Raw genomic sequence first — 12,318 nt, 5'->3', positions numbered from 1 at the left:
GGGGCGCATCTCATACCGCCGAGGATTGCAGGGTGCTTCAGTGTGCCTCCTGCCTTTTCCGAACTCCTCCTCATCCTCATCCTGCCTTTGGGGGTACAAAAAATAGTAATTTGGGCCTAGTCTGGGTCTGTACATGTGAGATACATACACCTTTTGATATCATATTTTCTATTCCGCTATTCAATCTACACCTTTGGGGTAAAAACAATTAAATTGCGGGATAGTCTGTATCGGTACGTGTGAGATACACCTTTCCAATTTTTGGGGCGCATCTCATACCGCCGAGGATTGCAGGGTGCTTCAGTGTGCCTCCTGCCTGTTCCGAACTCCTCCTACTCCTCATCCCGCCTTTGGGGGGTACAAAAAATAGTAATTTGGGCCTAGTCTGGGTCTGTACGTGTGAGATACATACACCTTTTGATATCATATTTTCTATTCCGCTATTCAATCTACACCTTTGGGGTAAAAAAAATTAAATTGCGGGATAGTCTGTATCGGTACGTGTGAGATACACCTTTCCAATTTTTGGGGCGCATCTCATACCGCCGAGGATTGCAGGGTGCTTCAGTGTGCCTCCTGCCTGTTCCGAACTCCTCCTACTCCTCATCCTGCCTTTGGGGGTACAAAAAATAGTAATTTGGGCCTAGTCTGGGTCTGTACGTGTGAGATAATACACCTTTTGATATCATATTTTCTATTCCGCTATTCAATCTACACCCTTGGGGTAAAAACAATTAAATTGCGGGATAGTCTGTATCGGTACGCGTGAGATACACCTTTCCAATTTTTGGGGCGCATCTCATACCGCCGAGGATTGCAGGGTGCTTCATTTTGCCTCCTGTTCGGACCTCCTCCTACTCCTCATCCTGCCTTTAGGGTACAAAAAATTGTAATCGGGGCCTAGTCTGTGTTTGTATGTGTGAGATACACCACCGTTTTGTAAAATTTTTCCTATTCCGCTATTCAATATACACCCTGTTTGAGTGTAAAAAATTACATTACGGCATAGTCTGTATCGGTACATGTGAGATACACCTTTTTACATTTGTTTGGCGCATCTCCTTCCACCGTCGAGGATTGCAGGGCGCTTCAGTTTGCCTCCTGTTCCGAACTCCTCTTCCTCATCCTGCCTTTAGGGTACAAAAAATGGTAATCGGGGCCTAGTCTGTGTTTGTACGTGTGAGATACACCGTTTTATAAAAATTTTCCTATTCCGCTATTCAATATACACCCTGTTTGAGTGTAAAAAAATAAATTACGGCATAGTCTGTATCGGTACATGTGAGATACACCTTTTTAAATTTATTTGGCGCATCTCCTTCCAACACAGAGGATTGCAGGGCGCTTCAGTTTGCCTTCTGTTCCCAACTCCTCCTACTCCTCTTCCTCATCCTGCCTTTAGGGTACAAAAAATTGTAATCGGGCCTATTCTGTGTTTGTACGTGTGAGATACACCGTATTATAAAATTTTTCCTATTCCGCTATTCAATATACACCCTTTTGGAGTGTAAAAAATTAAATTACGGCATAGTCTGTATCGGTACGTGTGAGATACACCTTTTAAATTTGTTATCTCAAAAAAAGAAATCCCCTATTGGTGGGACTTTTAAGGCACTCATGAATACACAATTTTTGAAAAATGTAATATTTTATTAGAAAAAACAATGTAACAACAAAATATAAAAGGCAAGTAAAGTAATATACATCACATGTGCAATTTAGAAATAACCACACCAATTCAGGGAGGAGACTCAGATCCCGACTAGTTTCGGAGTTATACAATTACTCCTTCTTCAGGGGGGAGAGTAACCCTGGATGGTGGTATTCTATGCAGTGATGAATGGCACTATGTACCTGCCAAGATGTGTTAAAATCAGGTGCTGTATATGCTCCGCCGAACTTATACTTTGGCCGTGTTCAAGGTATGGTTGAGGTGCTAAGACCCCATACAATTGTATTAAGGAGGGAAGGGGTATGCCATTCCTTGGTGGATGGTATTTGAAGGATAGCAAGCTTGCTGATAACATCGAGAGCGGTGTGTCTGGTATGACCCAGACCTTTTACCATCATAACAAGCTGCTCAGCCCTAATTTGGGATCCAGTTGATCTGACTTGGTATCCCTCAAATACCATCCACCAAGGAATGGCATACCCCTTCCCTCCTTAATACAATTGTATGGGGTCTTAGCACCTCAACCATACCTTGAACACGGCCAAAGTATAAGTTGGGCGGAGCATATACAGCACCTGATTTTAACACATCTTGGCAGGTACATAGTGCCATTCATCACTGCATAGAATACCACCATCCAGGGTTACTCTCCCCCCTGAAGAAGGAGTAATTGTATAACTCCGAAACTAGTCGGGATCTGAGTCTCCTCCCTGAATTGGTGTGGTTATTTCTAAATTGCACATGTGATGTATATTACTTTACTTGCCTTTTATATTTTATTGTTACATTGTTTTTTCTAATAAAATATTACATTTTTCAAAAATTGTGTATTCATGAGTGCCTTAAAAGTCCCACCAATAGGGGATTTCTTTTTTTGAGATTACATATTGGGATGTGGCACCACCAATAGTACCCAACACAGGTATCCCTTTTTGACTTTTAAATTTGTTTGGCGCATCTCCTTCTACCGCCAAGGATTGCAGGGCGCTTCAGTTTGCCTCCTGTTCCGAACTCCTCCTACTCCTCTTCCCCATCCTCCCTTTAGGGTACAAAAAATTTTAATCGGGGCCTAGTCTGTGTTTGTACGTGTGAGATACACCGTTTTTTATGCTTTTTTCTATTCCACTATTCAATATACACCCTTTTGGGGTAAAAAAAAATAAATTGCGGCATAGTTTGCATATTTGACTGTGAGATACACCCGTGCGATACTGTTGTTTTGTTCCGCTATTCAATAAACACCTTTCTAGGGCAAGATCATAAATTACAGAAATATGAGGAGACTGTCAAATAGGGGCCGTGGCCTGCGTCATGGTGCTGCTGGTAGAGCTCCTGTTGCAAGGAGAGGACGTGGTCAATCTGTGCCAGCTATACGCACAAGTGAAACACCTTCCTCAAGTGTGAGTAGGCGACAGAACCTGCAGCAGTATTTGGTAGGGCATCATGCGCCTCTAGAAGTGATGAGGCCAGAAGAAGTACAGGCGATAGTAGATTGGGTTGCTGACAGTGCCTCCAGTTCCTTCACATTGTCTCCCACCCAGTCTACTGCAGAAAGGTCAGAATTGGCACCTGCAGCCAATGTCCAACCATCTTTCACCTCACCCCCTTGCAAATCAGGCAAGCAGTCTGAGCCCCAAGTCATGCAGCAGTCTCTTCTTCTTTTTGATGACTCTGTCAGCAGGGTTTCCCAGGGCCATCCACCTAGCCCTGCCCCAGAAGTGGAAGAGATTGAGTGCAGCGATGCCCAACCACTTATTTCTCAAGATGAGTACATGGAAGGACCATCGCAGCACGTCTCCGATGATGACGAAACGCAGGTGCCAACTGCTGCGGCATTCAGAATTGTGGAGACCGACAAGGAGGGCAGGGGTGAAGACTGGGTGGAAGATGATGTGGAGGACGATGAGGTCCTCGACCCCACATGGAATGAAGGTCATGCAGGTGACCTGAGTAGTTTGGAGGAAGAGGCGGTGGTCACACAGAGCCACCAGCACAGCAGAAGAGGGAGCAGGGTGCAGAAGCGGAGCGGCCATGCCCTAAACACTACGCCTGCTACTGCCCAACACAGCAAGGGAACGAGCGCACCAAAGCGAGCTCAAAGGAGTTCTCTAGCGTGGAAGTTCTTCAGAAAATGTGCTGATGACAGGACACGAGTGGTTTGCACCCTGTGCAATCAGAGCCTGAAGCGAGGCATAAACCTTCTCAACCTGAGCACAACCTGCATGATCAGGCATCTAAGTGCAAAGCACGAGCTGCAGTGGAGTAGACACCTTCAAAACCAAGAAAGGTCTCTGGCTCCTCCTGCTTCCTCTTCTGCTGCAGTCTCGGCCTCTCCATCCACATCTGTAGTGATACCGGCACCTGCCACCCCGCAAACAGACGATCTGTCAGCAACACCACCACCTGGGTCCCCAACCATCTCCACAATGTCCCGTGGAAGCGTTCAGCTTTCCATCTCCCAAACACTTCAGAGCAAGAGGAAGTACCCCCCCTACCCACCCGCGATCCCTGGCCCTGAATGCTAGCATTTCAAAATTCTTGGCCTTTGAAATGCTGTCATTCCGTCTGGTGGAGACGCACAGTTTTAAAAGCCTTATGTCGGTGGCTGTCCCACAGTACGTCGTGCCCAGCCGCCACTACTTTTCCAGGCAAGCCATCCCTTCCCTGCCCAACCAAGTGGGGGAAAAAATCAGGTGTGCACTGCGCAACGCCATCTGTGCCAAGGTCCACCTAACTACCGATACGTGGACCAGTAAGCACGGTCAGGGGCGTTATATCTCCCTGACGGCACACTGAGTAAATGCAGTGGCGGATGGGCCTGAGGCGGATAGCAATTTGCCTCCTGTTCCTAACTCCTTCTACTCCGCTTCCTCATCCTCTACCGCCTCCTCATCCGGTCAGCGTAACACCTTCACCACCAACTTCAGCATGGCCAGGGGTAAACGACAGCAGGCAGTTTTAAAACTTGCCTGTTTGGGGGAAAAAACCACACACCGCGCAGGAGTTGTGGAGGAGCATGGAACAGCAGACAAATGAGTGGTTGCTGCCAGTGAGCCTCAAGCCCGGCCTGGTGGTGTGCGATAACGGGCGAAATCTCATAGCAGCTCTGGGCCTAGCCGGTTTGACGCACATCCCTTGCCTGGCGCATGTGCTGAATTTGGTGGTGCAGAGGTTCCTTAAAAATTACCCCGATATGTCAGAGCTGCTGCAGAAAGTGCGGGCCGTCTGTGCGCACTTTCGGCATTCTCACCCTGCTGCTGCTCGCCTGTCAGCGCTGCAGCGTAACTTCGGCCTTCCTGCTCACCGCCTCATATGTGACGTGCCCACAAGGTGGAACTCCACCTTGCACATGCTGGAAAGACTGTGCGAGCAGCAGCAGGCCATAGTGGAGATTCAGCTGCAGCACGCACGTGTGAGTCGCTCTGCGGAACAGCACCACTTCACCACCAATAACTGGGCCTCCATGCGAGACCTGTGTGCCTTGTTGCGCTGTTTTGAGTACTCCACCAACATGGCCAGTGCCGATGACGCCGTTGTCAGCTTAACTATCCCACTTCTATGCCTCCTTCAAAAAACGATTCAGGCGATAATGGAAGAGGATGTGGCACAGGATGAGGAGGAGGATGAAGAGGTAACATTTCCAAGGCTTTCAGGGCAGTCATTCGCAAGTGGCTCCGAGGGTGGGTTCCTGCACCCACAAATGCCAGGGACACAATTGTCCAGCAGGGGCACAGTTCTGGAGGATGAGGAGGAGGAGATGGAACCATGTTCACAGCAGGGTGGCACCCAGGCCAGCTCATGGCCATCACTGGTGCGTGGCTGGGGGGATACAGAGGACACAGACGATACACCTCCCACAGAGGACCGCCTTTCGTTGCCTCTGGGCAGCCTGGCACACATGAGCGATTACATGCTGCAGTGTCTCCACAACGACCGCCGAGTTGCCCACATTCTAACTTGTGCTGATTACTGGGTGGCCACGCTGCTGGATCCCCGTTACAAGGACAATGTACCGTCCTTAATTCACTCACTGGAGCGCGATCGCAAGATGCGCGAGTACAAGCGCACGCTGGTAGACGCGATGCTGCTGGCATTCCCACCTGACAGCGGGGCCACAGTGGAAGCACAAGGCCAAGGCAGAGGAGGAGGAGGAAGAGGTCGCCAATGCACCGCCAGAGGGCACCGCCAGAGGGCACCGCCAGCACCTCAGAAGGCAGGGTTAGCATGGCCGAAATGTGGAAAGGCTTTGTGAGCACGCCACAACAAACAGCAGCACCAGCAGCTCATATGGAACGTCTTAGCAGGAGGCAGCATTTCAGCAACATGGTGGAGCAGTATGTGTGCATACGCCAACATGTAGTGAATGACGGGTCTGCCCCCTTCAACTTCTGGGTCTCCAAATTGGGCACATGGCCTAAGCTTGCCCTTTACGCCTTGGAGGTGCTGGCGTGCCCTGCAGCCAGTGTATTATCTGAAAGTGTATTTAGCACGGCTGGGGGCGTTATCACAGACAAGCGCAGCCGCCTGTCCAGAGACAATGTGGACAAGCTCACGTTCATTAAAATGAACCAGGCATGGATCCCACAGGACTTTTCCGTACCTTGTGCAGAATAGAGATGGATGCCTACCTTACCCAGCCATTGTTCTTTTTTTGATTTCTCACTCTTTTGGGGTGTACCCTCATTTAAAATGACTGAAAAAAAGCAGTGTTGGCTACCTCGGCCTCCTCCACCGCCGCTTCCACCTACACCATCACCGCCACATCCGCCACCACCTCAACCTCCCTCCTACTCCATATGGGCCTCGTCCTTCACAGATGAAGAACATTGTTTTATTTTTCTGTTTTTTTTTGTTGTTTTAAGTTATTTCCCTATCCACATTTGTTTGCAGAGCACTCGCCATGCTCTTAACTACATTTTGCTGCCATTTGCAGCACTCTAGCCCTTTCCATTGGTGTTTTAGAGTCATTTTAGTGCCTGAAATTTCGGGTCCCCATTGACTTCAATGGGGTTCGGTGTCCCGGTAAAGTTCGGAAAAAGTCCGGGACACGGACCCGGACTTTTTTTTCAAGTTCGGCCGAACCCGCCGAACACGGACATCCAGGTGTCCGCTCAACTCTATTCACGAGTAACAACAAACTTCTGCAGGACACCTTGGCCAAGGTTCAGATAGCGTTCAAAAGAATCTTTGATGGGAAAAAGAGGGGAGAACTGATCCTCCAACCAGGTGACCAGGTCTTTTTATCCACAGCTAACCTCCGCTTGGCCTGCCCATCCAAGAAGTTGGCTCCCAGGTTTATTGGCCCATTCCCCGTTAAAAGAAGACTCAATGCCGTGTCCTATGAGTTATTCTTACCTGATCCCCTACGGATCCATCCTGTGTTCCATGTCGCTCTTTTAAAACCCGTGGTTCCCGACGCCTTCCCCGGCAGAAGCCCTGGACCTCCGGAACCAGTGATGGTGGATAGCGACATGGAGTACGAAGTTGAGGCAATACTTGATTGCCGGAAAAGAGGTAACCAGCTTCAGTTCATTATTAAATGGAAGGGTTATGGGCCAGAAGAGAATTCCTGGGAACCCGAGAGGAACAATCATGCCGCAGACCTGATCCAGGCGTTTTTTCTTGCCCATCCTCAGAAAAGCAGTATGTTGGGCACCCGGAGGTTGACCTTAACCACTTGCCGACCGCCGCAAGTACATATACTGCGGCGGTCAGCCCCCCCTGGGCAAAGTGACATATCGGAGTCACGCCCCCGCTCGTTCACTGCCATACCAGCGCGAGTGACCAGCGGCTCCGATGTTCGCCGGTCACTCGTGATCTCCCGCTGGAAAGGGAGAAAGGCAGGCGGCTAATGTAAACAAAGCCGCCTGTCATTCTCCCTGGTGTAAGAACAGAGATCATACTATCCTGCTATGTAGGATTGTATGTCTCTGTGGTTTCATCACTAGCCACACCCCTGCATCACCAATAAAGTTAACCCCTTCCCTGCCAGTGTCATTTTTACAGTAACAGTGCATATGTATAGCACTGATTACTGCAGTAATGTCACTGGTACCCCCAAAAGTGTCAAAAATGTCAGTCAAGGGTCCAATCTGTCCGCCGCAATGTCGCAGTCCCGAAAAAAAATCGCAGATCGCTGCCATTACTCGTTGAAAAAAAAAACAATAAAAATTACAAAAATCTTTCCCTTAGTTAGTAAACGCAATAACTTTTGCGCAAACCAATCAAAATATGCTGATTGCGATTTTTTTTACCAAACATACAGTATGTAGCAGAAAAATTGGCCTAAAATGTTAAAAAATTTTGATTTTTACATTTTTTTGGGGGAATTTCATATAAAAAATTGTGAAAAATATTATTATTTTTTCAAAATTTACGCTCTTTTTTTGTTTATAGCGCAAAAAGTAAAAATCGCACAGGGGATCAAATACCACCAAAAGAAAGCTATGTTTATGGGAAAAAAGGACGTCAATTTCATTTGGATACAGCGTCGCACGACCGTGCAATTGTCTGTTAAAGTCACGCAGTGCCGAATCGCAAAATAGGGCCTGGTCTTTGAGCAGCCAAATCCCCCAGGGCTTAAGTGGTTAAGGGGGGGGGGGGCAATGTTAGGAAAGCTTCCTGAGCACACTGATGTGGTGTCATGAGTCTGCAACCTACAGGGTTAACCTAGAGCAGACTAATTGCAATAATTGGCAAACAGGCTGCCTTATTTAAACAGCTCAGCAGCACTGTGTCTTTGCTGTCTTGTCTGCAGCTCCTCCTCTGTTCCTGAAGCCTGTGTCCTGTTACCTGTTTGATGCCTGTTTTGACCTTTGGCTTGTTCCTGACCTCGTTGACCTGCTGCCCGTCCTGACCCCCTGCTTGTTTGACCATTCTCTTGGATCTCCCTTGTCTGCTTATCCGCCTTCGGATCTTGACCGCTTTCTCCATTGGTGGGGCAACCCTGAGGACCGCGACCTGGTATCCACATGCAGTGAAGTCCATCCTCACCACTAGAGGCTCTGGCGAAAACCGGTGGATACTTCGATTCCGCACCTCAGGTTAGCCTGTGTCACTTACCTTGGGGGTTCCAGTCTAAGCTCCGCCATCCGGCACACGTGGGGCCTTCCTCTGCCATCAGGCTACCACTTGAATCCCTAACAGTGGAGGAATGTTGACCGTTCATTTGGCAGCGGGACATTTATTCTTTATGGCTGGTGCACACATACTGTGGGGATTGCCACGCCGGGGAGGGCCGTGGAGCTAGTCCCGGAGCCAGTATGGAAGATGTTAATTGCACGTGTGTGGCAAGGAAGAGGAGTATCGACCGTGCAGTCAGTGGCGGGATGCTGCTTTTTCCAAGCAAGAGAGGGCGGCTGGCTTTAGGCAAGAAAAGTGCAGTGGAGGCCCTAGTGCAATTAAGGTGAGCAGATGTATGTCTAGCAAGTGACATACTCCGCTTTGCAACAATTTCCCAAATGCTTGCAGCACAGCAGCATGGTGGGGGAAGAGTTACAGAACCACGCAGCAAAAAGCGCGCCACGAGCAGGACTGCCCAAGGGGAGGAGTGATCGCCCAACATGGCGAAAAGGTGGAGACAGCGAGAACATCTGGCCAATCCGGAGAGGCAGAGGGGACCCTATTAATATCCCCTCCTTCGGTCGCAGCCGTGCGAGAGCCAAGAGCAGATGCATCAGCCCGATCCCCCGCTAGTTTGGGATACCAGTATCCGGATGGTACCGGACGGCGGACTCACGTTTTGCACCGGAGGAGGTCCGGAGTTCCTTGGAGTGGTATGTCCTCAGTGTGCCACTGTTACTCTGAGGGTGCAGGCGTGGGTTAAATGTGGGCAATGTGGTGATTTGCTGCTCGGGGCAGAGAAGAGCGAGGGCCTTCCCAGGAAGCTGGCAGTCATGTGGGATACAGGCCTCACTCAGGAGGTGACGGGGAACGAGTCCAAGTTCCTTCGTGGTGCAGGAAGAGGGGTATTCAGGCTCATGCAGATGGAGACCTTGCCAGCAGTCGGTGGGCTCACACTCTGCGGGGAAGGAGTTCAGTCGCAGAACTCCATAGGTAGGGGATCCGTGTCCACCCAAACAGTAGGGACCTGGCCAGAAGTACCGCCGGTCAGGGCCCTAACGGCATCCGCCCCTATCAGTATTCCCCAGCCTGTGCAGACAGGAATTCCCCAAGTGACTTCTTCCAGCACCAGTGGTGAAGGTAAAAAGTGCCCTATCAGGGTGAATTCCCAATCTTTCTACGCAAAATATGGGTCCGTGGAGGAAGATATAGATGATTGGGGATCCATTGAGGAAACAGAGTGGGAATGGGGATCATAGACTGGCAGTAGCTCCCTAGGTCCCGGGGTTGTTGTGCCTTTTCACCAGGAGGCCAAGGAGGCCATTAAAAGAGGGGAACTGGCTCAGAAATTGGGGTTCTGTGAGGCCAATGTCGTAAGGGTCCCAGACCTCACCCCACCAGGGAACATTGTCAGGGCCCAAGATCAGAACATTGCCTATTAGGAAATGATCCAGAGAGTTCACACCCCATTTTCTCCACCAGGGAGAGGTAACCAGAGGACCCTTCCCAGGTTATCTAGAATGCAGTGCTGGATGCAAAAAAAGGTTGCACTGGAGTATGGTTATGATATGCTCCAAGGGTGGTCATGCTGCTAGTGGAGAAATTCAGGGACTGGTGGTGTGATGAGCTAATTTGTGACTACCTCTTTGTCCCCAAGCCATATAGGGACTCCCCAGAGGAGGGATTGAAAGAAAAATTCACTTAAGTCAAGGCTAAGGGGTTTTACGGGCGCTACATCTATATTGATAGGGTGCAGGTCCGCCGTCTGGATTGGCTGGAGACATGCTTGGTCCATCCGGGTCAAGAATGAGAACGGAGAATATGTTCAAGTGCCTCATCCAGAGTACTACATCTAAAGTGAGACTCTTCAGTACCTCATCAAAGTGGGAGGAGTTCAGGAATGACTAAAACCAAGAAAAATTTGTGTGGCCAGCCGGCTACCGCAACTGACCAAGGAAAATTTTTTTGTTGAAAAAGATAATGCTGACTTTGAATTGCATCTGTTGAAGGGAAATAGACCTTTTTGGGCAATCGGGTCCGGGTCTTTGGAGAGTTAATTCTTGTGGGCTAGATCCTTTGGGCCATCAGGACGGGATCTGTTGTGGATTACAAATAGCTGTGTGGGACTTCATCCACAGTCTGTACAGAAGAAGAAATTGCTGCAAAGTTCGGGAGTGGTCAAGAACTTTGGTGTGGGGTGCCCTGCTGGACCCCTGTGATGTTTCCCTCACTCAGCAGGACTGTGGGTCATAATATACTGTAACCTGCCCTGTTTCCTCACTGAAGTGCTCAAAGGGACAGCAGAGGGCACTGTGTTTCACTTCAACAAAGAGGACTCTGTCTAGACAGCTAGTGTTAGGTAACAAGCTCCTTCGAGTTAAAGGAGGGAGGGAGGGAATGGAAAGGTCGTCCTTGTGTTTCTTTTTTTTTTTTTTTTTGGAGGATCTAACTGTTCAGTTAGTTAGAAATGTGATGTGATTTCTATGTGATGGGATTGACCTTAGAGTTAGACACTCAGGATGTTTGTATTGCATTGTTTTTCCTTGTTGTTCTCCACCAGGTGAGTTTATTTGGTGGGGGGAGCATCAGTTTCCATGCACCTTAAACTGTGTATCATACATGTACAGCAGATTGTAAAGATATATTTTTTTTCACGCTAAGTTATTCTGTAAATTCGTTTTTCCCTTTTCCCCCTTTCCAGGTTTGTGGGATACTTCTGTTTTTTTTTTAGTAGAGTTTTTGATAGGAGGCGGCTGCCTCAGAGTCAGAGGGACCTGACTCATTTTGGGGTGGATGTAGCACCCTACAGGTAGGTGCTAGGTAAATGTATAGTGGGCTTTGTCTGCCTAACAGCAGGGCGGTGATTTATTTAGCTAGGGTGTCAGGGCTTCCAGATGTGCCTGCTGAGGGGAGAAGTATCCCCACTGGCTCCTGTGAGAGGCTTCTCAAAGGGCAGTGTGGGAAGCCCAATCAGAAGACACATCCCAGCTTGTAACTACCCCAGAAGGCAGATTAGGCTGCAAGGGATTCTGGGAGTGGGTATAAGTTTGGGGGGAAGTGTGTGGCACAAAGTCTTTGGCGGGAGCAGAGTCCCAGGAGGGAGAGTATGGCTGTCTCTCCTCCTGTCTGAGGAAGGAGGATATCTTGGGGTGTCGCCTGAGTATCCAGAGAGTGCTGAGTTGAGCTGAGGGGATCCGGTGTGCCGAGAGCCTGCGGAGAGCGAGAGGGGTCCAGTCCCAGGAAAGCCTACACAGGTTGTGAGTACTGAGGATTGCCCCTAGGGGTCTGCCTGAATTTAGAGGGGACCACTCTGGAAGAGGTTCTGGGATCCAGTGTCAGCTACTGTAGCTGCAAAGGGGGTACCTAGTCAGTGGACCCTGAAGAGTTACAGTCAAGGGGGCACTTGCATCTGGGCCCTGAATTGCATAGAGTGTGTCAGTTGCAAGTACAGATTTGCAAAGTTCTACTTCATACTACTTCAAGCTGGCCAAAGCGGAGGACAGTATTCAGTGAATTGTACAGCATAACAGTGTCAGCAGTTCTACAGTTCTGGATCTTTTGGCCTTTCAGTCGAGGGTTCAGTC

At 49.2% G+C, this 12,318-nt stretch overlaps 1 protein-coding gene across 1 annotated transcript in view; it reads left to right on the top strand.

Annotated features, from left to right (window-relative positions):
• SLC43A1 (solute carrier family 43 member 1) overlaps positions 1-12,318 on the top strand; it is a 1,050,749-nt gene that overhangs the window by 389,691 nt on the left and 648,740 nt on the right. The window lies entirely within an intron of this gene.

This window comes from Pelophylax lessonae (genome assembly GCF_965119305.1).
Source record: "Pelophylax lessonae genome assembly, chromosome: 9".
In the NCBI taxonomy this organism is placed as follows: domain Eukaryota; kingdom Metazoa; phylum Chordata; class Amphibia; order Anura; family Ranidae; genus Pelophylax; species Pelophylax lessonae.
Note: the sequence above shows the minus strand (reverse complement) of the source record. Positions and strands in the feature narration are given on the sequence as shown.